This window comes from Hypanus sabinus, chromosome 1 (assembly GCF_030144855.1).
Source record: "Hypanus sabinus isolate sHypSab1 chromosome 1, sHypSab1.hap1, whole genome shotgun sequence".
In the NCBI taxonomy this organism is placed as follows: domain Eukaryota; kingdom Metazoa; phylum Chordata; class Chondrichthyes; order Myliobatiformes; family Dasyatidae; genus Hypanus; species Hypanus sabinus.
This window is the reverse complement of record NC_082706.1, coordinates 98,502,758-98,527,537: the sequence shown is the minus strand read 5'-3', so window position 1 is coordinate 98,527,537 and position 24,780 is coordinate 98,502,758.

The window sequence follows — 24,780 nt, the reverse complement described above, 5'->3', positions numbered from 1 at the left end:
CATGTAAGCAGGTGACCAGAACTGCACACAATACAAATTAGGCCTCTCCAATATCTTCTACAACTTCAACAGAACAATCTATCTCCTGTACTCAATGCATTGATTTATGAAGGTCAATGTGCCAAAAGCTATCTTTATGACCTTATCTACCTGTGCCACCACTTACAATGAATTACAGACCTGAGTTCCCGGGTCCCTTTGTTCTACCACACTGCTCAGTGCCCTATCCTTCACTGTATTAAATTCCATCTGCCATTTTTCCAGCTGTTCCGGATCTCACTGCACGCTCTAACAGTCTTCCTCACCATCTACTATACACTGAACCTTGGTGTCGTTAGCAAATTTGCCGGTCCAGTTAACTACATTATCATCCCAATCTTTGATATAGATGACAAACAACAATTGATCTAGTACTGATCTCTGCGGCATTCTACTAATCACAGGCCTCCATCCACTATCACTCTCTGGCTTCTCCCACAAAGCCAATGTCAAATCCAATTAACTACCTCATCTTGAATGGCAAGTGACTGAACTTTCTTGATCAACTTCCCATGCAGAACCTTGTCATAAGTCTTGCTGAAGACCACATAGGCAACATCCATCCACTGCTTTAGCTTCATCAACCTTCCTTAAATTTTCTTAATTTCCCATTTATAAATTTATCTCACCCACAGGGTAGTGAATCCTTGGAATTGTCTACCCCTAAAGGCAGTGGAGGTCAGATCACAGCAGATATTTAGAACAGAAAAAGATATAAAAATTGTGAAGAAAAAGTATTTCAGGATGTATATTGCATACATTTCTCTGACATTAAATTGGACCTTTGAACCTTTGAAAATATATGAAAGATTGAGGAGTTTAGAGTGTTGGGAAACTGGCATTGAGGCCTGGGGCAAATCAGCCACGATCGTATTGAATGGTGGGGAAGGCTTCAGTGGTGGCCTACTTGTGTTCATATTTTCCTGTATTCTTGAATTCACCCTCATCCATGCTTCTATCCTCTCCAGTACTCCTGAGACAAACACCCACCTATTACCCCTATACTTGCCAAGGTTCTCTGCATGCGTATAAACTATATTAGCAGACAGGCAGGAGAGTGAATCAAACCTCTCACCATCTTGCCTGAAGTCCAGTGCTGTAATATGACAAGTATTCAACAGCATTACAGCAGGCTTGGCACTTCAAGGTGAAAAGACAACGGGTTAAATCACAACGACTATTTACATATTTTGCACCCTTAAAACAAGAATTGCAACTGCATCCACTCGCTCCCTTATATCTGGGGCTGCCTCATTACAGTTGTGTGTTTTTTCTAAGAAAGTTGCTGAAACTACATTTTAGTGTATGGTTCTTTGGTTGCATGAGCAGATTGTGTATACAAAGGTCAATGACTGGTTAATTTTGAATTAATGAAATTGACCAGAAATTGACAAGCAGATTCTTTGAAAAGTGATTCTGCAGCTTTAAGTATACAGTCTAGTGGTATCATTTCCTTTTGTATGCTCCACGCACACTTAGCCTAATTGCAGGTTTCTGTGACATTCTACATGTGATACAGGCAACACAATAAAGGAGGAAATGATTTGGAAGATGCAGAATGATCCTACCCAGCGTCCAAAAGCCAGAGGAACCTTGCAATATTGTTCACATCCTTTTTATTCCCTTAATTTCTCCTCTTACCCAGCTGTCCTGACGGCAAATCTTCTTTCCTGTAAAGGAGAACACCTGTGTGCTATTCTGTAACTCTTAAAGGCCAGCAAACTTCCCTTGGGCTCAAGCTCAGGTTACAGTCCAATGACTCATTCCTTCAAGATTTATTTTTAAGCTTGACGTTTTGTTGAAAGTAAAATGGAAAGCTACTTTCCCAGTAATAGACAGGGCAGAGCAGAAAATAATGCATGCACTGTGATAATTCATCATGGAACAACTAACAAAAATAGGCTTTTTTTATTTCTGTTCTTTCTGGTAAAAACCATGTTAAATTTACTTTTAATTTATGTTTTATTTGCTAATGCTGTTTATATGATGCTATGTGTTTGTGATACTGCTGAAAGTAAGCTTTACTGGCACCTGCACATATATGTACTGGTGTATATAACAATAAACTCGACTCTGACTTTATATCCTTCTTCTTCCGCATTTCTCGTGATCTATGGAGTCTTGCCTCCAATTCATTTCAGTGGATTTTGAGCTGACAGATAAAGCTTTAGTGGAAACTGCAAATGGTGATTGATGGGGCAGATGGGTATAAATTTGGGAGGTGGTGATCGCCTTCTAGCTGCATGCACTGATCTTCTGTGTAACCGGCTGAAGGTTCTCAGTGCTATTTGGAATACTTCAGAGTGTCATAATATCTTAAGACATGGGGGCAAAATTAGGCCTATCAAGCCTGCTCCAGCATTCAATTCTAGCTGTTTTATTTTCTTCTCAACCCCTTCTCCCCCTAAATTTTGATGCCCTTACTAATACAGAAACTATCAATCTCCACTTTGAATATACACAATAATGTTGCCTTTACAATCTGCCTAATGAAATTTTGGTACAACGTCACAATGTACATAGCAGCAGTTCACTCAAACATGACAGGGTGACATAACGATAAATGATCAATCACATCTAGGATGTAGAGGAACATTGGTTTAGGAAGGGAATTCTAGGGCCTAGGTGGAAAATATGGAAATTACAAATTGTAACATTTAGAGGATTGAAAAACATTCCAAAGGAAGATCAGGAAAGTGCCATTCAGGGTCTTGGAAATCAGGACAAAAAATTTTAAATGGGCTATATCCAGGCTGGGAACCAATGGAAGGTGTTTGTTTCAGTTCAGGAAGCCTCAGATACAGAGTTCTCTCAATGGGAAAGCTGCTGGGTGTCCCTGGCTGCCTGTGGGCTTCCTTCCCATTGCAACGGAACACGTGCCCAGTGCACAGCTCTCCATCTAGTGGGCTACCTGAGAACTGGCTAAATATTCCCAACGGAATAAAACATTTATTTTATGGAATCCTAACTGAACCTAACCTACAAACTGGGTGAACTCTTGCAAGGCAACAGGTCCCAATGGTGTACCTGTTATGGCTCTGAAAACCTACGCCAACCAACTGGTGGAGGTGTTCAAAAACTTTTTTAATCTCTCATTGTTACAGTCAGAAGTTCCCAACTACTTCAAAAGGGCAACAATTATACCGGCACCCCAGAAGAGCAGAGTGATCTGCTTTAATGACTAACACCCAGTTGCACTCACATCTACCATGATGGAGTGTTTTTAGAAGTTGGTCATGGCTAGAATTAACTCCTGTCTCAGCAAGAACCTGGACCCACTGCAATTTTCCCATCACCAGGACAGGTGTATGATGGACATAATTTCATTGGCTCTTCACTTGGCCATGGATCACCTGGACAATACAAATATATATGTCAGGATGCTGTTTATAGACTACTGCTCAGTGTTTAACACAATCATTCCTATAGTTCTGATCAAAAAACTCCAGAACCTTGGCCTCTGTACCTCTCTCTGCAACTGGATCTTCATCTTCCTAACTACAAGACTACAATCTGTTAAGACTGGAAATAACAACTCCCCCTCACTGACAATCAACACTGGTGCACCGCAGGTGTGCGTGCTTAGCCCACTGCTTTACACTCTCTATACACATGACTGCGTGGCTAGGTACAGCTCAAATGCCCATCTGTAAATTCACTGATGATACAACTATTGTTGGCAGAATTTCAGATGGTGACAGAAGAGCATACAGGAGCAAGACACATCAGCTAGTTAACTGGTGTCACAGCAACAACCTTGCACTCAATGTCAGTAAGATCAAAGAACTGGTTGTGGACCTCAGAAAGGGTAAGACAAGGGAACAAACACCTGTCCTCATAGGGATCAGAAGTGGAAAGAGTGAGCAATTTCAAGTTCCTGGATGTCAGTATCTCTGAGGACCTAACCTGGACCCAACACCAGCTACAGAGGCGGCACACGAGTGGGTACATCTCATTACGAGCTTGAGAAGGTTTGGTATGTCAACAAATACACACAAAAATTTCTACAGATGTACTGTGGAGAGCATTGTAGCATTGTAACTGGTTGTATCACAATATAGTATGGAGGTGCGGTGCTTCTGCACAGGATCAAACTAAGCGCAGAGAGTTGTAAACTTAGTCAGCTTCATCATGGAAACTGGCCTCCATGGTACCCAGGACATCTTCAAGGAGCAATGGCTCAAAAAGGCAGCATTTATCTTTCAGGACCCCCATCACCCAGGTCATGTCTTACTCACATTGCTACCATCGGACAGGAGGTACAGAAGTCTGAAGGCACTGTATACTGCATACTTACGGTAATTTGTGTTTTTTTTCTATTATTATGTATTGCATTGTACTGCTGCCACAAAGACAACAAATTTCAGGCAGGTAGTGGCGATATTAAGCCTGATTCTGGTTCTGAACTGGACCACAAAGTTTCTCAGCAGCTGTACTATCCTTTGTAAGATACGAACTGGATGCTCATTGCTTGCTCTTTTCATTGCCACCATCAAGGAGGGGTACAGGCACACTCAATATTTTCAGAAACAGCTTCTTCCCCACCAACCATCAGATTTCTGAATGGACAATGAACCATGTGCAATACCTCACTTTTTTTGTTCTATTTTTGCACTATTTATTTAATTTATTTGTTTTAATATATACAACTGTATAGTGGATATTGGTTAATTGGGCCATCAGTTAATTAGGGCAGCCACTTATTTGGGACAACTCATAAAGAACAAAAACTAATTGAGAAAATTTCTGTGATTCCCTTTTTATTTAGGCCAGTATGTCATCTAGTTGGGGCAGGAGACTGTTATCGAACAGGTTCTAACTACCGTCAGTTGCCTGCATTTACGTGGCTGTCAGATGCTACACCATACTTAGAGCAAACAGTTTTTAAAATGGTGTAAGTTGTTTGATTTTCTGTTCAAAAAAGTAGAGATTTTGCCACTGATTGTTGCAAAAAGAAAAAAGCAGTGAGACAACTCAGAACTGCTTTGTTCACTACAGTTTCAAGTATTCAGGCTTGGAGATGCCAGAAACAGCTGGGAGTGAAATGAAATGATTTTACTACTTCAACGAGTTATGAACTATGAAGAATTTGATGGTAAAGTCAATCATCTTGAATGAAAATTAATATTTGGAGGATGCAAACCCTGATAGCATTGTATGGAGGCAGTCCATTGTTTGCATACACTGGATTGATAACTATTAGGAACTAATACAGTTTTATAGCACTGTAGTACTATTGGCAGTGTTCTAATTTGTTCTGCATTTCATTTAAATACGTAATTTACTACTCATTTTACACCTTTTTAACAATTTCCATAAAACCAGCTAATTGGGGCAGCCACTTAATTAGGCCAAAATGTACCAGTCCTAATGCATCCTAATTAACTGGAATCAACTGTATTTCTTATTGTAATTTGAAGTTTTCAATTATGTACTGCAATGTACTGCTGCCACAAAACAATATGCCAGTGATCATAAACCCAATTCTGATCTGATAGACTCTCCGTCCCCCAATTGTTTCTCTATCTAGAGAATCACCCATTATTCACTCCCACCTTAACACAGAAGTCCTCCTCAGCTCAGTGATATTCCTATCAGGCTCCTTCCTTCCATTTTCAAGTTCCTGCCTATTCACAACTCTGGCATTTCCAGTGGGCTCAATGGCCACACATTTTCCTTCTGAGAATATTCTTCTTGTCTACAAAACAATTAATTTAACAACATCTTCAGCTGTTTAACCTGGCCTCACTCCAATCACATTGATGCAATCCAACTCTAAGACTGCTTAAATGTATTGCAACAATAACTGTGTTTTATGTTCCCTTTCTTAAACAAACAGCAATCATCTGCTCTCCCTTCTTCACTGTCTCTTTTCTTTCTCTCTTCCCCTCCTCTCTCTCGCTCCTTCTCCCTTCCTTTCACTTCCTCTCCCCTTCCTCACTCTCTCTCTCTCCCAGTTTTAGTTGCTGTTTTTCATAGCACCATGGGGGCCAACAAGATCAATTATATCACTACTGTGGCTTTAAGAGCAGTACAGGGGCTGGGTGTTATACAGGACTCACTTCAAGGTACTCCAGCATCCACCACCATCTCCAAAGTACCATTTGGGAGGGTAATGTGATACTGTCCACTTGCTTGGAAGAATGCAACTACAACAAATTTCAAGATGTTCAAAACCACCCAATAAAGCAGTCAATTGTTGGCATCTCATTCACCTCAATAAACATTTATTCCTTCCACCAGTGTTACTCAATAGCTAGAATATTCAACTTACAAAAAACACTGCAGTTATTGGTTCAAGTTCCTTTGTCAGTGTCTCCAACCCAAAGAGGAATAAAATAACCATCACATTGGATTAGTTGCAATTTTTACAAAGTACAATTTAATCAGCGCAGCAAAGATTTAACTTCTTTGTGTGCAGAGACTGATCAGGGTAAAAAAAGTTAAGACCGGAAGTTCACAATCTCATCTACTATCTTTGGATGAGATGTCATTGGCTAGATCTTGCTGGACACAAGTCCCTGTCTAGTGAAGGCTTCAATACCCCTTCAAAATGTGGAGGGCTCTAACACACTGGCCGTCTGTATTCAAAACACTAGCTGTGTGGTCTCAGTGGCAAGCGGGGATTGCATGGCAAAGGAGAATGTGCCTCTTATAAAGCCAGCTGACAGCCTTTGACCCTCCCATATCTATGCCAGCTGCAATGCTGTAAGTCAATTTTACTAGTTATTAAAATCCTTTAAAAACCATAAGGAACAAAGTAAATACTTAAATATTATTGAATATACACTTTGTAGAATTAACAATGAATATTTCAAAGCACAACTGCAGGCCCTCCCGAGGATGCCAACATCCGATTACGTACAGCCCCTACATATAGAGGAATGTTTCGGAGACCAGCGAGATGGAGGAGAATGGATCTGACAGCTACAGCGGGGCTGCAGGCATCTACACTCGTGTGGGAACTTGGTTTGTGACAAAAACATCACATCTTGCAGAGAAATTTGTGGGTTGATTTAAATGTCCTTGTTTAACTACACATTCCCATTGTTTGGCCAATGCTTTTTAATTACAATATATTGCCAAATGTCTGCATTTCCAACTTGTGAACTATTTGTCTTATGAATGGTTGGCTCTCAGGAATGGTATCCTTTTGTAAACTGGGGAGCACCAGTAAGTAAAACATTTAAAATTTTAAGCAAAATATTATGAATGAAAGATAATTACCTTTCTCTTTGCCTCTTTTTCATTTGCCTACACCGGCTATTGATATAATTGGAGAGCCTGAACACCACATGTTTGACAGGATGTAGTTTGTCATTGAGTCATATCAATGAAACTATTCATTGGAATAGTTCCACAGTTGACAGAGCATTTATGGAAGGTCAAGACCTGCTGCAGCTCCATTCCATTGGAGTGGATCCATTGGTAATAACCAGGCCACACAACACTATATTCATAAGCTCCCAATGAACTACCTGGCATTTACCATAGAAACCAATTGTAAGCAGAACCCCAACAAAAGTCAGTATCGTCTTAACTTCTCATTATATTGATCAATGGATTCTGAATAATAACTGTTATCTCGTTGGTTAGTAGATATTTAATGAATTACTCTCCGATGAGGGTATGTCAAGTTCAGTGTTTCATATGGACTGCATGACTGGAAGAATCCCAGAAGAGTAGGAAAGAATACTGGTCAGAGTTCTTAGTTTATTTGAAAATACAACTAAAATATGGTACAAGCAGTCCTTGCTTACGTAAGGACTTTGGTTCCTGAGAACTGTGGTGATTACTGATGAAATAAACAACATCAGTTTCTTTTGCAATTCATATGGTATTGCTCCATATATACTGGCTATAGTTCTTTCATTTCATTTAAAAATTCAAATAGTACAGCACAAGAACAGGCCCTTCAGCCCACAATGTCTATGCTGATATAGTAATTAAGCTAATAGGGCCTAATTAAACTAATTCCTTCTGCCTGCACAGAGTCCATATCCCTCCATTATTTGCACATTAATGTGCCTTTCTAAGAGCCTCTTAAATGCCTCTATCACAGGGATTGCCAACTTCTTCATACCACGGAGCCTCACCATTAACTGAGGGGTCCGTGGACTGCAGGGTGGGAAATTCTGCTCTGTTATATTTGCCTGCATAACCAACTCTGGCAGGGCATTCTAGGCACCCTGCACTCTCTAAAAAAAACTTGCCCAGCCTATCTTTTTTGAACTTCAACCCTCTCACCAAATTTTCTACTCTCTACTTATCTATGCCTTATTATCTTCTAAATGGTCTCTCCCAAGTCTCTGCTGCTCTAGGGAATACAGTCCAAGTTTGCCAACTTCTCCTCTCAGCTCATACCCCCGAATTCATGCTAAACCTCTTCTGTGCCCTCTCCGCAGGTTCTACTTCCTTCCTATTATGGGGCATGCAGAAATGAATGTAATATGCCAGATGCCACCTAATCGTTGAATAATCACCCCAATGCCTCCCACAATTCAGCTAATGGAATGTCACTAGTCATTAGTGAATACTGTGAAACATTTTATTACTATTATTAGGTGAAAATGCCTAAAAGATCTATGAGAAATTTACATTAAGCTGGATTTTCAAAAGTTGGGTCATTTATATCCCAAGGTCAGAAACAAGCCGTTAAACTCGTGTCAGCTTTAGACAAACATCTTCCCACTAACTCACTTTTAGGTTCTATTCCATCCTTATTCATGTGTTTACTACGTTTCCCCTTTACTGAATTCTGTTCTCCTCAAGCATATTTCATCACAAGAAGTACACACTTTGGAAGTTGCAATATTCTTTGATCAAGTTAAGTGTCTTGCTGGATTCATTAGTGGCCGCATTATATTCATGGCTCTTATTTTTCTCTCTCTGCCTCTCATTGTGAAAATATCTAAATGGAAATTAGTTCTTATTCTAATGTGTGAATTACAAATAGAACTGGTCTTCAGTGGGTCAGATCACCCGAGTGATCATTTTCGTGTGGCACAGATTGGACAATTCCAGGCATAATCCTTGGAAGCATATCCTGCATTCTCCTAGAGCTGGATATACATTCAAGGATATCATCACAGCTGCAATGGCCATCTCTGCAATGCTCAGATTAAACTTGTGACATTTACGAGCAAATTTTATTTTAACCTTTATTGATCATAATAAAAATCTGGAATCAGACCACACAGCCCAAAGGGTAATGCAAGTTAAATTCACAGGACAGCAATACTTTACACTTAACCTCTGTCAAATTCATTTTCTATGGCTTGATATAGAGTGATAAAGCATGGATACAGTCCACTTTGTCCATCTCATGCATGCCATCCAGGTAGCCTACTTGAGATGGTTCTTCTTGCTTGTGTTTGGTGCATATCTCTCCAAACCTTTCCATGTACCTCTCCAAATGCCACAGAAGCATTGCAATTGTATCTGCCTGTACCATTCCTCTGGCAACTCATGCCATACGAGTGAAAAATGTGCTCCCCAGACACTTTACAAATCCTTCCCCTCTCCCACTAAAGCTATGCCCTTAGTTTCAGATTTCCCTACTCTGTGACCATCCATTTTATCTACACCTTTTATGGTTTTATATAATGTGGCATAGTGGCATCAGTGCTGGACTTCGGGGCGAGAAGTCCTGAGTTCGAATCCAGCCAGCTCCCTTGCTCTCTTTAAAAAAAAACTCACCCGGTAGATGTAACTTGCCACGTACATTATCAGAGTGGTGTGGAGGGAAATTGTCCGCCAACTGGAAGTTCCAGATGCGACCTACCAACGATGCAAAATATCACTGTATATTCCCTATTGATCATTGGATCTGAGTGCAAGATTTTCTAATTCAGGTAATTCTGGCAGGTAATTCAGTCCATTCCGGCAGTGGTCTGGAATCTGACACTCTGAATAGTGTTTTAGGCCACATACACAATGGAGATTATGGCTCCCCTCCTCACTCACATTTCCCTTGTTCTTGTAGCTGGGAAGAGGTTCTAGATCATAGAGCATGGGATAGTACAGCACAGTACGGGCCCTTCAGCCCGATGTTGTGCTGACCACTATAAACCTACTCCATGATCAATCTAATCCTTCCAATTGTACACAGCCTCAACCGTCCATTTTTCAACACTATTCTGCCTATTTAAGAGTTTCTTAACTGTCCCTGTTTTATCAGCCTCTACCAGCACCTACTAACACTGCATTCTAGGCACCTACCACTCTCTGTATAAAAAAAATCTACCTCGACATCTCCCCTAACTTTCCTCCACTCACCTTAAATGTATATCTCCTGGTACTAGCCTTTTTCACCTTGGGTAAAAGGTGCTGACTGTCTGCTCTGTCTATGCCTCTCATAATCATATCCACCTCTATAAAGTCACGTCTCTTCTCCTTCGCTCCAAAGAGAAAAGCCTTTAATGTTTGACCACCCTCCCAGATTTCATTCCTGTGCTGATGCACGCCATAGTACTTTCCACATGGTTCTTGTTCTGAACCAGCAGGTGCCTTTATGCAGTTTTGTGAATCACCCAAATGGACATCAGGGTTAAACAGAGTGTGCACTTAACCAGTCAAATTAGGCTGAAATCCAGTTTCCAGGCAACTATCCCTCCACCCAAACTATCACACCATTTATTAATCACAATGAGCTTGATCAGTTTGCAACCCTCCCACCCTGCCCCCTCCTTTGCCTTCCTCGTGGAGAGGACTGTAGCTCATTCAATCTTGATCCAGGGAATTCAAAAGTATGTCAGCCCACCCTAAATTACATATTGATCAGCTTTAATTGCTTGCCACCCATCAGCATTAGCTTTGAAAATTCATAGAAAAAGAATAATGTGCTCTTTGGGAAAGATTATGCCTGGGACATCACAAATGAATTCTATTCCTTAACCCTCACTGAAGCAGATTGCTTTGGAGCACCATTGTGTCTGCAGTAATATCATTCTTTCTGATTCTTTTCAAAAAAATTGAGAGTTTATTCTAATATCCATTGCAGCAGTGCCCTATTTATTTTGCACTATTCCCATTCCTTAGACATTTACTAGTAGAAGAAATTTGAAGAAGATTTTACGTGTAAAAGATTTTCCGGTTTTGGCCCAGAGACCCTCTGCTGGTTTGGGTGGTGCATTCAGTCAATGAGCTACACAGATGTGACTAGTTTCGATCGGCTGTGATTTAATTAAATGATGGCACATGCTCAGTGACCTGATCCAATAATCCTCAGTACTTTTCCATGTTAGGTATTCCAGTTCTCCTGGGCACAGGGAAGTGGGAAAATTCACAGGGGGTTTCAACCCCAAATAACTCTTCTGTAACCCCCGTTGTGTTAAGGCCCAATCTGTACAATGTAATAATTGTTAACTGGTTTATTATTTACATGTGTACTGAGATACAGTTAAAAAAAATGTCCTGCCTGCCATCCATAGAGATAATTTCAAAATGCAAGTTCATAGAGTTAATACAAAGGGAAGTACAGTAACAGAATGTAGTGTTATAGGGAGAGTGCAGTACAGGTAGATCAGATAGACAGTAAGATGCAAGGGTTATGTATGATGTGATAGATTGTGACGTCAAGAGTTGAAAGATTCAAAGAATGCTTGTTTTCAAAGTGTGCGTACAGACTACAACTCTGAGATTCATCCTCCTGCAGGCAGCCATGGAAAAAAGTAACATCATGGAACCTGCTCAAGGAAACATCAAACATCCAATGCATAAAAAAAGAATATATTGCACAAATAGCAAAAAGTGAGCGAACGACACACAATATATCAAACCAGGAGCCCCACAGTACTTGGTTTAATTCAGCTCCACGTCGTTAGCCCACTGCAGGCCACAGAGCCATTCATCGACGAACCGCCCCAGTCCACATCGATTGTCCTTATTAAGCCACTCAAAAACAGCAAAAAAGATTAACCAGAATTCCAAAGCATACTTAACATGAACCTCAAAGTCTCCCAAAACAAGTTCACAGCCGTGAGCCTTGCCAATCAATCCTTGCAATACGGAACCCAAGACACCCGCACTTTCCTCTGACAGCAGCTAGGGAGAGAAGGACTGGTCAAACGCAAGCAGGCGGCGCCGAACACCCGCCCACACCTTGCTCTCGTCTTTGTTGACTTAACCTTGCTCAGTGTCTCATCTGGAAAGAAGCAAATGAGTCAACCATGGGCTTGCAGACTTTCAGGCCACCAGGCCATACGTTCCACTCTCACCTCACCAAAGTCCCTAAAAGACAGCAAAGTGCCAGAACACTCAATCAGCCCCTAAACACTCTATCAAAATGTGATAGAGTGATAAATGGAACCATAGGTTCCAGTCACACGCAGCTTAATAGTAGATGGTTGAAAGAAGTAAAAGTAGTTTTGTGAACTGTCTGGAGGACTCTGCTGGTGCCATCTTTAAATTACAAGAGTTCTGTTCAAGAGTCATGGAACAGAAGATGTGCTTGAGCCTGGTGGTGCATGCTTTCAACCTTTTGTATCTTCTGCCCAATGAAGTGTGGGAGAAGATCCAGGATGGGAGTTGCTTTTGATGATGTTGGTTGCTTTCCCGATGCAGTGGGAAAGTCAATAAAGGAGAAGCTGGCTCTCATGATAGACGAGTTTGTCCACAGTTCTCTGGTGTTTTTTGTAGTCTTGGGCAGAGCAGTTGCCTCATCAATCAGTGACAATGACTTATTTGTAAAAAATGGTGAAATCCTTTCCAGATATTGGAAAACAGTTTGCAATAAATTAAAAGCACTTGGAAAAATAGGTGGCCAATTTGTGCACAGTAAGCTCTTACTTGTGGTGATAATCATTTCTTTTTATAAGTGTAGACTGTATTTTGCTACAATTTCCCTTTAAGAAAGTGCAATTTCCAAGCTGCGATGGAGATCAAACTGTAATTCAGGAGTCCAAGTCCCCCACGCCCTATCATCCCCCTGTCTAAAGTACAATCTCTGGAGAATAAAATGAAAGACCTCAGTACCAGAGGGACATCAGAGACTGCTGTGTATTTTGCTTCTCAGAGAAATGGCTCACCCCTAGCACACCAGACAGAATACTTTATCGCAAAGGCTTCACTTTCCACTGCAACAATTGGACAGCAGCATCAGGTAAAGCCAGAGGTAGCAGGATATGCTTCGTGATTACCTGACTGTGGTGCACAGATATACTGGTTCTTTCTCAGTCCTCCTCCCCTATCCTGGAATATCTGCCTGTCAAGTGTCATAAACTGCATTGTAATCCTGGTCGTAGTGTACATTCCACCCCTGGCCAACATATGGCTGGTGCTGAAGGAGCTGAGCTCCAAAATCAACAAGACAGCACACTTTGATGCCTTCCCAATCATTGTGGGGGTCCTTCAACCAGCACAACTACCAACAACCACCAACATAATCACCTGCGGAACAAAACTATCCCATCACAATTGAACATTTCTTCACGACCAGCAAAGACGCTTACCTTGTCATCCCATGCCTGCACTTCTAATTACCTTAGAAGGTAAATCTAATTACCTTCTACTCCAGCATACAGACAGAGACAGAGGACCACAAAGGTATGCTCAATGGAGGTAGGGGAGTGTTTACAGGACTACTTTGAAGCAATGGACTGGATCACATTCAGGAATTCATCTTTGGATCCGAATGAATATGCCAGTTTTCTCTGACTTTATCAGGACCTGTGTGGATGAGTGTGTGCCTTCGAGAACATTCTGGACATACCCAAACCATAAGTCATGAAGGAATCAGAGATTTGCAGTCTGCTGTAGACTAGATCTGTGGTGTTCAAAACTGGTGATCCAAAACTCTACAAGAGACCAGGTAAAACCTACAGAAGGCTATATTAAAAAGAAAAGGCAATTCCAAGTGAAGCTAGTTACAAAATTGGATGCACATCAACTATGGCAGTGTTTGTAGACCTACAAATTTCCTACAAGGTGAAATATAATGTCAGTGATGGCAGTGATGTTCACTTCCCAATGAACTGACCACCTTTTATGCATGCTTTGAAAGGCAAAATGAAACTATGACTGTGCAAATTCCTGCAGCAACTGATGACCCTGTGATCTGTCTGGGAGGCCAACAACTGAATATTTTTCAAGAGGTACACCCTTGCAAGGCATCATTGTCCACAAAACCCGTGCTAACCAACTGGCTGGAGTGATCAAAGATATCTTCAATCTTTCACTGCTGTAGTCAGAGGGTCCCATCTGCTTCAGAAGGGCATCAATCATACCAATGGCTAAGAAGATCAGGGTGAACTGCCTCAAAGACTATTGCCCAGTAGTACTCACATCTACCATGATGAAGTGCTTTAAGAGGTTGGTCATGACTAGAATTAACTCCTGCCTGAGCTAGCACCTGGGCCCATTGAAATCTGCCTAATGCCACAGGCTTTGCCTAATGTCTACGTAATGCTCTGCCACAGAATGCGGTGAAGGCCAAGTCTGTGCATATACTTAAGGCAGAAGTTGATTGTTTCCTGATCGAGCAGGGCACTAAAGGATATGGCAAGAAGGCAGGTGTATAGGGTTGAGAAGGATCTGGATCAGCCATGATGGAATGGTGGAGCAGACTCAATGGGCTGAATGGCCTATTTCTGTTCCTATGTCTTACAAGATTCAATCTCACAGGCTCCTGATTCGGCCTTGGACCACCTGCATCGATGCATACGTTAGGCTGATATAGATTGATTGCTGTTCACCTGCCAGTACTAATCAACAAGCTTCAAAACCTGGGCCCCTATATCTTCCTCAGCAACTCGATTCCTGACTTCCTCATTGATGGACCACAATAAGGGCAGATCAGATATAATATTTCCTCCTGTGGACAATCAACACGGGTACACCTCAAGGACACAGGCTTCACCCACTATTCTACTCTTCTTGCATTCATGATGATGTAGCTAAGAATAGGTCAAATGCCATCTATTAACTTGCTAATGACTCGGTCATTGCTGGCAGGTGGTGACAAGGAGGTGCACAGGAGTGAGATATATCAGCTGATCGTCAGTAAGACCAAGGGGTTAATGGTGGAAATCAGGAGAACACACAACAGTTCCTATTGAGGGGTCAGCAGTGAGTCAGCGTGAGCAGTTTAAAATTCGTGGGTGTCAACTTCTCTAGCCTGAGCCCAACAAATTGATGCACTTACAAAGAAGGCGCACCATAAGCTATATTTCATTAAGAGTTTGAGATTTGGTGTGTCAGCAAAGACTAGCAAATTTTACAGATATACCATGGAGAGCATCCTAATTGGCTGTTATGCCATTCAATGGAATTGGAAGAAGCTGCAGAGGGTTGTAAATTCAGCCAGCACCATCATGGGAATTAGCCTACCCATCATCTAGGACATTTTCAAAAGCTGCTGCCTCAAAAAGGCAGCATCTATCAAACAGCACCTTCACCATCCAGGACATGCCTTCTTCTCATTATTATCAATAAAGAATGTCCACAGGACTCTGAAGAAAAAGACTGAACAGCTCTTTCCCCTCCACCATCATTTTACACTCTTTTTTGCACTATTTATTTTCTGTTTACATATTGTTATTGCAATTTATAGTAATTTTATGTATGTAAAATAACAAATTTCATAACGTATGTCAGATGATAATAAACTGGTTTCTGATATGGTTTGATTTATATGAAGAGTATACAAGTCAAGCTTTTACTGTATCTGGAAATAATACACCAATTCCAATCCTAAGCACTCATTCTCTCCACTAAGTGTTCACAATGGTTGCAATATGCACTGTGACAAAATACATTGTAGTTATTCACCCTCAGTTCTTCCCAAACCCATGGCCTCTACTACAAATGAAGTCAATGGCATCAGGTATGTGGCAACCACCATACCTTCCATCTACAGAATCTTAAATCCTGAATGTCTTTGCCCAGCAGCACTGTAGGAGTGTATTCACCTTGAAGAACCATAGCGGTTGAAGAAGACATCTCACCATCAACTTCTCAAGGACATTTGGGGATGGATTCGAAATGCTGGTGAGCCGGCCACATACAGAACATAAAAATCAGTAGATAAAAGTCATGGAAAACAATGAAAAGAATAATTACTGAACTATATTTGCAAATCATCAGTATAATTGAGTTATAGAGCAATAGATCACTTGATGCAGTCGCTTCAGCCCAGTGATTCCATGCCAGCCACTCAGCTAATCCCAATTTCTTGTGCTCAGCCCACACCTCTCCAAGCCTCACACCTCCAAACAGAAAAATACTTGGTCAAGTTAACTGACTGATATTTTGAACATAAAAAAAATGGCACTGATTTTACAAAGTAGTCACCATTCTCTTTCCCTGAACTTCTTGGTCTGAAGTTGAGCCATGAAATCCTGTGTGACTGCATAACTTCCAATGAGAAAAGAGGATGGTCACATCTAGCTCCGCCCTTAAAACTCCTCTGGGTTTGACAGACATCAACGCCCCACCCCAAGAAACATTTAAAAACTATTATAAATGAAATAAATAATTAAAGATTTAAAAAAATTAAAGAAGATTATAAGTAAATTGGAAATCAATCTTAAAAACACTTAAATAATTAAAAACATTAATCAAAGCATGAATAATTTAAAATAACTTACCACATCTTCCCTTCCCCGCAGCACCACACCTCTCATTGTAATGAATGATCCTGAGATTCTAAATCAGAGCTAACTGGGCACAGGATCCCAGAGCAGGTTTCACAGTCTGGAGAAATCTCAGCAAGATCCGACACTGTGTAGAGCATGCTCAGGAAATTTGAACTTCTGCATTTGTTTACTGGTGCTGAAGCTATGAAAAGCTGGCAGATCTGCATAGAACTGTTGGAAAGCCAAGCAAGATTTGTGCGGGTGCACTTGGGTTCTGAAATTCATCCTTATCGTAATCAACTCAACGTTCTTTTCCTGAACTCCAGACTTCTCTATTCAAAAGTAGTCAATGCTCCCTCTACTCCTCAACCATATCAAATCAAATAAATATTAACAGAAGACACTTTTGACATAGAATAATGCCCCAGTTTTACCTTAAATTGGGATTAATTAGAGGAGTAAGTAAGAAAAAAGTATATGGAAGACAATTTTGCTCCCATAAAGTATACTTGTTTTGCATTCCATCCATGCAGCTCAATTCATTGCAAAAACACCTTAAGGTAGTACAAGGTAAAACAATGACAAAGTGCAGACTGAAGAGTTATAGTTAAAGAAAAAGTGTAGTGCAGTGTAGATAAAAAGATGCAAGGACATAAGGAGATAGACTATGTTGTAATTGGGAGCTCACTATGGGGAGAGGATTGGTAAGAATGTGTGAATGGGGAGTGAGAATTAAAATTATGTTCATCTGAGTTAGAACCTATGAAAGTCAATTAATTGCAACAATCAACTGGATGAACTCAAGATAAAGAAGCATCTGTTTCTGGCTCAAATCCTCCATTTTTGACAATTCCCTTTCCACCCGCAGTTGTTGTTTGACTCACTGAGTTCTTCCAGCAGATTGATTTTTGCTCCAGATTTCAGAATCTGCAGTCTATTGAGTCTCCAAAGTCAATTTAGTAGTTGGTAACATCTTTGCAGTAGTGATGTCAATAATAACAGAAAACCAATGAACAAGTGCAAAATCTTTTATTACTTTAGAAGGATGTCTATTATTGGACTGTATAAATGAGTACAGACCAATGGCATACCTATTGTGGGTGAGATGACAGGCCAGATAATTAAGGAGAAAATTCTACTTGGTCAACAGCATTAGATAGTTATGGAAGTAACGGATGAAATACTCCCATGCATTTTTTTTTACTTGCTTCTCTAATTTATCTCTTGGTTGCTAATTCAGTCGCTTGGCATTCAAGATGAGATAGTAAATTGGGTTAGATATTGGTTTCAGAGAATGGTAGTGGATGGATGCCTCTCTGACTGGAGGCCCATGACTCATGGTGGGTCTATTGCTGGTTGCTACCTACGTCAATGATCTGAGTGATAGTGTGGTAATCTGGATCTGCAAATTTGCAGATGGCACCATGATTGGTGGTGGTGTAGTGGACAATGAGGAAGACTTTCTAAACCTGTAACGTAATGATGAAAAATGGCAGATGGAATTTAATGCAGGAAAGTGTGAGGTGTTGCACCTTGGGAGGAAAGACCAGGTGATCAGTAGAACATTGTGAGCGGTAGAACATTGAGGGGTGCAGTAGAATTGAGGGATCTAGGAATACAGATCCATAATTCCTTGAAAGTGGTGTCACAGGTAGGTAAGGTTGTAAAGAAAGCTATTGACACAGGACTTGAAGCCCTGTGTTATAGGAAAAGGTTGGAATGGTTAAGACTTTATTCACTGGAACATAAGTGAATGGAGGGAGATTTGATAAAGGTATGCAGAATCTTGAGGAGTGTAGATTGGTAAATGCAAGTAAGCATATTCCACTGAGGTCAGGTGAGACTAGAACTAGACATCTTGGGTTAAGGGTGAAAGGTGGAATGCTTAAAGGAAACCTTTTCACTCAGAGGATGGTGAAAGTGTGGAACAAACTGTTAGTGGAATTGGTGGATCAGGGCTCAATTTCAGAATTTAAGAGTAATTTGGGTAGGTACAGGGATGGGAAGTGTATGGAGGGCTTTGGTCTGGGTGCAGGTCAATCAGACTAGGCAGACATGGTTCTGCACTGGCTAGATGGGCTGAGTGGTTTGTTTGCCTGCTGTTTCTGGGTTCTATGATAAAATGTAGTTGAAAGATTATTCCTGGCTAGAAGTATCTTCCTTTGGAAAAGAATCACAAAATCATTTGTGCCCAACAAACTGAAAAGATAGGGTCTTGGCTTAACTCTTCATCCAAAAGATGGCACCTCTGGCAGTACAGAATTCGGTCAGTAGTATGACAGGTGGACCAGCCTTGATTTTGTTCTGGAGGAAGGTATAAAAGGGATATTATATTTGGGGAAACTGCTTCATTCTGCAGAGCTGATTTGCTTTTTTGTACATCATGCCATGTGAAGTGTTGATAAAATGTTGGATGAAAACCAATCACGGCTCTTCTGTATTATACAGGATTTTGCTGATTTAATTGTACAAACACTGACTGCATTGCGAAAATTGCTGTAATTAAGTATTGACCAGGTTTAAAATGTGAAAGGGCTGTGAAAAATGTTATGCAGAACACTATTGAAAATGGATTTTTGGGCATAAATATGGAGGTCTCTGGCTTTAGTGCAGAGGAACGTTTTGCTGACCCATCTGGCAAACTCCATACATCTACACCCAATCCTAACATACCAGCTTTTGTGTACAAAACATAGACTTTAAAAGGTATCGTTCCAATATGTACTTGTATAGGGACAGCAGATGGAAATGTGGTTTGAAGCATACGCAATTTTGTACTGTGCTTTGCAATATACATTTGGACAGGTTCCAGTGGAAATAAAATGCCCCATTTTAGAAAGTTAAAAAGCAATTTTGTTAACCCAAAGTACTAAATGGTATGACTTTAAATACTCTGTTTTTTTTATCAGTGCTGCTGGCTGCACAATTTGTGTCAAATATTGGACATTAAAAGGAGCAAGAGGCAGTTTGCAGCTTATGACATTTATCAGCAATGAAAAGCGAGTGGACTGCATGTCAGATTTTTCAATCCAGAGCCCCATGCCTCATTATATAGTTTTACCATAATGGCATAACAGTAATCAATGGGCATTGAAAGAGAATTAAAGGTTGATTTTAGTGCTAATTAGTGCAAAAGGAAAACTGAATATTGCTGTCATTGTGACCTTAAATCCATAAAGCAGACACATTACTGAAGCTTTCGATCCAAGGATCATAAATGAAGAAAATAAGTTTACAACCTCACTGAATTTTTCTGATTGTTTTATTTTAAGCAAAAATTTTTTATATTAAAATTGTGAGGTGAATTCTGATACGTTTTTCTAATCTCTGCATTTTGCAAACATTATCTTTCAAGGGAATTCTAGTGATTCATCACATTATACATCTGGTTTTGTCAGAGTTAATGTAAACTTGCTCAAAAGCATTGCAATTGCTTGTAAACTATTGAACCATTAGATTTGAGCTCCTTGACTAATGAGCTTTATTAACATTGTTAAACAGTAAGCACACAGAAATAGGCTGAGGTATAAGACAATGGTGTTTGCTTTTGGTTCAGGTTATTCTTTTAAAGTCTGCATGAGTTTTGAAAGCAAGGGTTTCACAGTGCCAGAGGACCTAACATGCTGAAAGAATTTAAAAAAATATAGACAGAGAGCAGTACAGGACTAGGCCTTTCTGACCACAATATTGTACTGAACTAATTAAACTAATAATTAAATGCCTAACTAAACTGTCCCTTCTGCCTACACAATGTCCGTCTATTCACTGCCCATCCAAGAGTCTATCTAAGAGCCTCATAAATGTGTCTATTGTATTTGCCTCCACTACTGCTACTGGCAGCACATTCCAGCCACCCACTATCTCTGTGCAAAATACTTGCCCCTCACATCCCTTTGAACTAGTTGCCTCTCACATGAATTCTCATACAAGATGTTTTATCCCTGGAAAGAGGTATCAGCTGTCTACTCTATCAATGCCTCTCTTAATCTTAAACTTCTATCAGATCTCACCTTGGTCTCTGCTGCTCCAGAGGAAACAACCCAAGTTTGTTCAACCTTCGGTTATAAAACATGCCCTCTAATCTAGCAGCATCCTGATAAACCTATTCTGCACCCTCTCCAAAACCTCAACATCTTCTCTTTAATTGGGCTACCAGAAATGAATGGAATACTCCAGATGTGGCCCAACCAGAATTTTACAAAGCTTCCTGACTTTTTTACTTCCGGACTGGAACTCAATGCCCTGACTAAGATCAGAAGGAAACAGATATTCCAGTTCTTGAGTGTTAACGCATTTGAAGATCTACCTTGGGTCCAACATATTGATGCAATTACAAAGAAGGCATGACAGTGACTATACTTCATTAGGAGTTTGGGGAGAATTACTATGTCACCAAAGCCACCTGCAAATTTCTACAGATGTACCATGGAGAGCATTCTAACTGATTGCATCACTGTCTGGTATGCTGGGGAGGGGCCAGACACTACAGAAAGTGATAAACTCACCCAGATCCATCATGGGCATTAGCCTCTCTAGCATCCAGTACACCTTCAGAAGGAATACCTCAGAAAGGCAGCATCCATCATTAAGGACCCCCGTCACTAAGGACCTGCCCTCTTCTCATTTCTGCAACCAAGGAGGAGGTACAGGAGCCTGAAGCCACATGCTCAACATTTCAGGAACACCTTCTGCAGTACTGCATGCTGCTGCATTTTCAGGGGCCTTTTGAATCAGGTTTTAAAGCTGTCACTCTGCCTGCCCTCTTGTATGTTTAAAAGATCCCATGGAACTATTCTCTAGCAGATCAGGAAAGATATCCAAAAATGTATAACTTGGTCAATATCATTTGTGGAAAAAACTCTGATTATTATCATATAGCTGTTTTTAAGTTTCCTACAATCATGTCTGAATTTGAACAGCATGATAATTAAAAAAAGGTAACTGCTGATAATAGTTGTAGGGTGGATTGGGATACCCTGAAAGATGCTATAGGAATGTAGGTCTTTCTTCATGCCATGTGGATTCCATTGCATCGATTCCTCAGAACACTACAAATCAATTTCATATTTAATTGTGCTCAGAGCTACACATTTCTCAGAACTGACCACAAAACTATTCCTCTCTTAATCATTGCTTTTGTATCCGTTCCCATTTCTTTTGCATGTGCATTTTTCACAATAACATGTGGACAAATTCAGTCTGAGCAAAATACACAGCACTATTCTGAAAGATAACAGATAAACAAGTTATAATATTTACCATCTTATGTTTTGACAAACTCAGACACCAACATTGAGCTGATGATCCTCAGGCATGGACCTTTAAAAAAGAGGATTCCAACTCACAAATATTTGAGAGGAAAGAAAACAAGTTTATTTCTCCTTCACCAGCCAATCCTTCATTTTTAACCTGTAACTGTTTAGTCTAGTTTTTCTCAGAAGAGAGATAATCCTCACTATATCCACCCTGTTAGGACCCTTCAGAATCTTTTTTGTTTCAATCATGTTATCGCTCATTGTTCTAAATTCCTGCCTATCTTACTCACCCAAGGCAGCCCACTCATTTCATGTACAGGCCTAGTAAACCTATTTTAAAACTGTTTACAAAATATTTTTAGCAGCATTCACAGGAAATACCATAGGATCACACAACCACATTGAAGGTATACCTCAAAAAAACACATATCAATACCACAAGCAAGCCAGCCTCAATGGTGTTCAAATTTCTTTAAAGAGAGACTTAATAAGGCTAAACATGTTCATCTTCAGTGTTGAGACCTCTAAAGGAAACTCACTTTCATTACAAAGTTCAAAGAAACTAAAATTCCAAATTCTATACCATTATTCAAGAAACTGACTCTTAATTTATCCTTAAATCCTGTTACCAACAATGCAGTAATTTAAGGGTAATGCAACATTAGCAGCCAGTTTCATCATTAATAATTAGTGCAAAAGAAATTATCTGGAGTACAGTTTATAGTTAAGGGACGCAAATGAAAACGATATTTCTTTCAGTGAAATTGAAGGCAAAAGTTATTAAGAAAATACTATTAAACACTATTTTAGAATCTTCTATGTGTAATTTGATAGGCTATGCTGACAAGTATCACAAAAATAATTTCTCCGTAGTCTTCAATTCTGCATTTCTGTAATTTTATTAATAACTATTAAATAATAGCTGAATAAAATATGACCAATTACCTGCATTTACCTGATCCAAATGTGCCATTTGCAACTTCTAAGAAAAACATAAACTGAGTAAAGCTAATTCAATTAAAAATATCTGTTGATGATTTGTCATAGTTTTCACATGAAACAGAAAATCCCTTACAGATCAGAAATATATACAGAAAGTATAGCATGGGGGTGGGGGGGGGGAAGCTGTTAACATTTCAGTTTGATGATCTGTCTGCTCCCTCTCCACTGATGCTAACCAACCTGCTGGGCATTTCCAACAATTTCTGATTTTACACACAACTTTTCATCATGAAACAATCTGACTTATCTGGTGTTAAACCAGTAAACTACCACTACTTCCAGTGCATTGTGTCCTTATTTCAGATTGTCACACTGGTCTGAGAGAGGAACCTTCTTCAATCTCAATCCAGTGATGGCTCTTAACCATTATAACACGTTCTACTCATTCTTCATAACCGTTAAGTGATAGAAAAGATCAATCAGAACTTAGAAATTTTCATTTGAGTCCCGGACTTAATCATCTGATGGGGAAAGTTCCAGAATTGTTATGTATGTGCCACCACTTCTAAAAGATCTGGTTCCAAATTTCACCACCCCTATTCCTTTCTACCCATCCTCTCTCTTGTTCTGGACCTCTTCAGGATAGAAAATCATTTCTCCCTCCCCCAACCCATCTTATCAATAGTTCCTTCATCTTAAGTGCCTGAATTATACCAGCAGTGAGTTCTATTAACCACTTACAGACTACAGAATAGTCTATTCAGTTACTCTAACTAGAATAGTGTAAATAGTATTTTCCAAAGCTCCCCAGGTGAGGGTTTTATCTTTCTGTAGAAATGAGTACATTTAATGTATATTTAGATGTAAGATTTTAAACTGCGCGCCTAATGATTAAATGAATCCATTTTACTTTTGTTAACACGACATCAATTTGACTAATTTCCCCAGGCAATTTACAAACATAAGGATGACATGATTGAAAAGAGCAACATTTTTCTCATTGACTTCATCTGTTTGTTTTGTGTTATTTATTCGTAGGATCCAACTACCTCTGGTGGAGCCAGCATTTATGTGCATCCTAATTGCTGTTGGCTTGCTAGACCATTACGGTGGCTAGTAAAGAGAAGGTCACTTTAAAGTGGACCCAGAGAGAATTAGCAGATTTCTTTCTAAAAACAAAAATCAGGAATGAACCAAATGTTTTGATTTCTAAAATTCCATTATTTCACAATCACCATATATTGCAGTCGTGCTTAAACAGCAAGTTTACATTCCTCAGTTGTTTTGAGAGGATGTGTACTCTTATTTCTGCATTATCAGTCCTAGCCTTTTAAATTGTCTTTATTCCTGTTTCCTTGAGCCAGCTGTAGTTAGATACAGAAGGGTGAATTTCTATTTTGGAGAAGGGAAGAGCTTTCAGGCCATCATTAGTTATGAATATAAAACATCACAGCACAATACAAGCCCTTGATGATACAAGGTCCATGATATTGTGGTACTATCAATCTAACCCCTCCCTCCATATTTCTATCAATCGAAATGGCATGGAGATATTTTATGAATAGGAATGGCTTCTATGCAAGACAGACTAGAGAAGAGTTGTAAGCAAGTTCACAACCAGGAGAAAAAAGATTCTTCTCTTAACTCCAGGCTCTGCTCCTCCTTATTCCAGAGGAACCATTGAAAACACCAAGTGATCGATGATTATGTAGCACCGACCACCTGAGATGCTGATGCAGACGCATCATTGTATAGTTTACCTCTGGTTGCCAAATTCAAGAATTGGTTAAGTTGGTTGAGCTGGAAAATATTGTGTGAAAGAACAAAACAATTTTAAATTAAAAGTGAAAACAACCAGTGGCTCCACCACAAGGTGTATCTTTGTAAAGATATGCATTTTTCATTGCAAAGAGTCACAGATCATTACAACCAGAAAAGTCAAGTCTATACTGATTCAATGTTGGAACAAT